Here is a 4,179-nt window from a genome sequence, read left to right on the forward strand (position 1 = left end):
CCTCATCCTTCCAGCAAGCCAGCCAGACCTTCTCTGGTGGTGGCAGAGTTCTGAGAGAGCAAGCACACGCGTGCCAGGCTCTTTGAGGCCTAGACTTAAAGTAGCATGCTGTTACTTTTGCCACAGTCTTTTGGCCAAAGCGACACATGGGCAGCCCAGACTTAAGAGTTGGGGAAAACAGACCCCCGGCCTTTAATGGGAAGAGTTGCAGAGCAATATAGGGAGAGGGAGGGATGCAAGGAGGGGGAGAGTGAGTCCCTTTTCCCGTCTATCTACCCTCACGTCCCTTCAGTGGAGAGGACTGTGGATGCCCATGGAGAGACACCCACATCCACGGTTCAGTAGTGAAGTTCCTTCCAAAGCCAAGTGCACTTTCTTGGGGAGCTGGGTCTACTGTACTGCATTCCATTGGCACAGATCATGGCAGTGGCACAGTTTGGAAAGTCGGGAAAACTGGTGAAACACCTGGGCAGAGGAGCCTGTTGTATTGACAGATAAGAGATGTCCTGTTCACTCTTCATGCTGAGTCAGCAAACAACTCTTTACAGTTAGGTACTGGGCAAAAGATGAGCCTGACCGAAGGTTCTGTCTCTGGTGGAAGAGGTGTCCTTTCGAAACGTCTGCCTGTTGTCTGAGGGGCCGTGACTCCCCTTGGCCATCTGCTCTGGGGAGCCGTGGGGTCCTGTGGGGCACCAGTTGCATAACCCCCTTTGAGGAGAGGGAGTAAGCGTTCAAAGGCCTAAACGAGTTGTCGTTTTTATTTAGTGTGCTTTTTATGCCTGGGCCCTGAGCACCCCTGAGAAAGGGGCTGAAGCCAGCTGGAGAGTCCTGAGCCATCTGGGGACATCCTAGGGAGTTAGCGAAGACTTTGGACATTGCTGTGCTCACCAGAGGAGCTTCTAGGAAGAGGTTATCTGTGGAATTCCTGCCGGCCGCCAAGGGAGGGCCCTGCTGGTTGGTGAACAGACTGCCTTGCTGCAATCGTAGCCTTGCCAGAGAGAGGTGGGGACCTAAAATTGGGCAGTGGTGAGGCCAGCAGCAGGCACAGAATGTCCGGTACAAGCACTGAAGCCGAGCCCAGAAGTGAAGGGGGGCACAGACGCTGGGAATCCTGGACGGGCATTTCCACGGCAGCCCCACTCAGGAACCGCCTCCCTTGGTGAAACAACCCAGTGTCCCCTAAGGTTTGAACAAGGGGAGCACAGAATACATTTCCAAGTGGAGAGGAACACAAGTGGATTGTGACCCTCTAAGATCCTCTTTGCCCTGATTTCTCATGCTCTTCTGAGCCTGACGCTCTGTCTCTGTCTCTGTCTCTCTCTCCCTCCCTCCCTCTCCCTCATTACTACCCAGTTATCTTGACCCCAGGGTAAAGTTGAACCTCCTTCTTAGTTAACAACTCTTTCTTCCACTCCCCTTCGTAAAGCTGACTGTGCAGGAACACTTTCCAAACAACAACAACAAACTCTTCATTTAAGAATAAGGTAACTGGGGAGCTGGGGTGGGGGGCGCCTGGGTGGCCTCAGTCGGTTAAGTGTCCGACTCTTTATCTCAGCTCAGGGCATGATCTCATGGTTCACGAGTTCAAGCCCCACACCCACTCAGGCTATACGCTGACATCACAGAGGCTGCTTGGAACTCTCTCTCTCTCTCTCTCTCTCTCTCTCTCTCTCCTCCTTCCTTGCTAGCATGCACTCTCTCTCTCTCAAAATAAATAAATACACCTAAAAAAAAAGAATAAGATTAGCAATAGCATAGACGTTAAATGACAAATTGCAGGACTTTGATAGTAACTTCATTCTACTGCAAGGCACCGGTGAGGTTCCCCTGTTCCCCTATGTAATGGGACGAGCAGAAGAGTAGCAGTCAGACCTGAGGTCAAAACTCAGCCCTGCCGCTCGCTTACGGACTTTCCTCCTGCGGCTTGACTTCTTAGCCTTCTCTCCCACGTATGTTAATTGAAGATGACAATATTAGCGTATATACGGTGGTGCGAGAATGAAGTGGGATGAGTCCCTGTGCACCGGCAGAGCTCCTAGAAGATGGTGGCTGCAGAGCCCCATCTGTCACACGTCACTCTCCCTCTGTCTCCTACAGCTCTCCATCCCTGGACTCAGCGGTGGTGTCAGACCTCATGCTCGCTTCCTGTAAACTCACCCCGCCGTCCACCTTGGACGCCTTCCCACTCTTTTTAAAAAAATTTTTAATGTTTATTTATTTTGGGGGGGGAGGGGCAGCAAGAGAGGGAGACACAGAATCGAAGCAGGTTCCAGGCTTGAGCTGTCAGCACAGAGCCTGACACGGGGCTCGAACTCACAAACCATGAGATCATGGCCTGAGCCGAAGTCGGCCACTTAACCGACTGAGCCGCCCAGGTGCCGCTCCCACTGTTTGAAGCTAGGTCTGAGGGCTGTGCCTTTTCCGTAGCGAATTCACAAGACTGTGATGGCTGACCCAAACTTGTCATCTTCTGCCATCACCCTTGGAGAGAAGGGGGCTTATGTCCCATGTAGCCCATAATATACTGCCTTAACTGGCCAGTACAGTTAGAATGGACGCTGGTGGGCCTTTCTCTCCTGGCCTCAGACATTTGGGGAAACCGAGGGATAGCAGGTTGAAAGGCTGTGTTTCTTTTTCTCCCAGTGTCCCTGATGTCTCTCCCAGTTTGGGAAGGATAGGGTAATAAATTGGCCACCAGCTTGGAAGAGGTGGCTTATAGGCCCAAGCCCCTTTGGGGGGGGGGGCAGGGGGGTAACTGGAGTGTTTCACTGTGACCCAGGCTCTTGATTTCTTAGGGGCAGGTGTAGCCCCGGAAATAAGCTACGTGGACTATAAAGTCATGAGAAAAACTACATTCTTTTTTTTTTTTAACATATTTTTAATCCCTTCTAGATGGTATTTCTTCTTTTTTATTTTTATTTTTTAACATTTTATTATTTATTTTTGAGGCAGAGAGAGAGAGAGCATGAACAGGGGAGGGTCAGAGAAAGAGGGAGACACAGAATCTGAAACAGGCTTCAGGCTCTGTGCTGTCAGTACAGAGCCTGACGCGGGGCTCGAACCCACAGACCGTGAGATCATGACCTGAGCCGAAGTCGGACGCTTAACCGACTGAGCCACCCAGGCGCCCCAGAAAAACTACATTCTTAAGATGAGACTCTTATGAGTTGTCTTAATTTAGGCAGAGGCGGCAAAACATCTTACCCTAAAGTAGAAAAGCAAATTCAATTTATTGACTTTTGCGACCTATTGCAATGGCAAAGAAACGATGGAAAAATGAATATTTAAAGTTCTTAAAAGAGGGGCGCCTGGGTGGCTCAGTTGGTCGGGCATCCAGCTCTTGGTGTCAGCTCGGTCTTGATCTCGGGGTTGTGAGTTCGGGCCCTGCGTTAGGCTCTGTGCTAGCTGTGGAGCCTGCTTCAAAAAACAAAAAACAAAAAAACAAAAAAAAAAACCCCACAACAGATAAGTAAAGTTCTTAAAAGAGCTTTTTTTTAGATATTTACTATATCAGTGGAAAAGCAAACATAATTTTTGACATCAGGTTTATTGAGTTTGTGATTTACCTCCAGTAAGATTCACCCTTTTTAGGTATACATTTTTATTATAAATTGTGACAAAAATGTATAGTTGTACAGCCACCACAATCAAGACATAGACTATTTTCAGCACCCTAAAACTTCCTGTTTCTTTTTCTAATCAGCCCTCTTTGTGCTACCCCTGCACCCTGGCAACCACGATCTATTCTCTGTCCCTATAGTTTTGCCTTTTCCAGTATGTCGTGTAAATGGAATTAGATAGTAAGGTAACCATTCGAGTTTGGCTTCTTGCCCTGAGGCTCCATCCAAGTTGTTGGAGGCGTCAGTAATTTGTTCCTTTTTGTTGCTGAGTAGTATTCCGTGGTACGGATGCTCCACAGTTTGTCCATTCACCCACAGTTGGATTCTCTCCAGTTTGGGACTGTATATATAATTGCAAAATTGTTTTTCAATCAAAATTGTTTTCCAAAGTGGCTGCGCCATTTTGCATTCACATCAGCCGTGAATGAGAGTCGCGGTTGATCCACATCCTCGTCAGGACTTGGTATTGTTACTTGTTAGTTTTGTTTAATTTTTTAAAGTTTGTTGAGAGAGAGAGAGAGAGAGAGAGGGAGAATCCCAAGCAGGCTCTGCCCTGTCA

This window comes from Panthera pardus, unplaced genomic scaffold, assembly GCF_024362965.1.
Source record: "Panthera pardus isolate Hobbes unplaced genomic scaffold, ASM2436296v1 HiC_scaffold_15, whole genome shotgun sequence".
Lineage (NCBI taxonomy): Eukaryota > Metazoa > Chordata > Mammalia > Carnivora > Felidae > Panthera > Panthera pardus.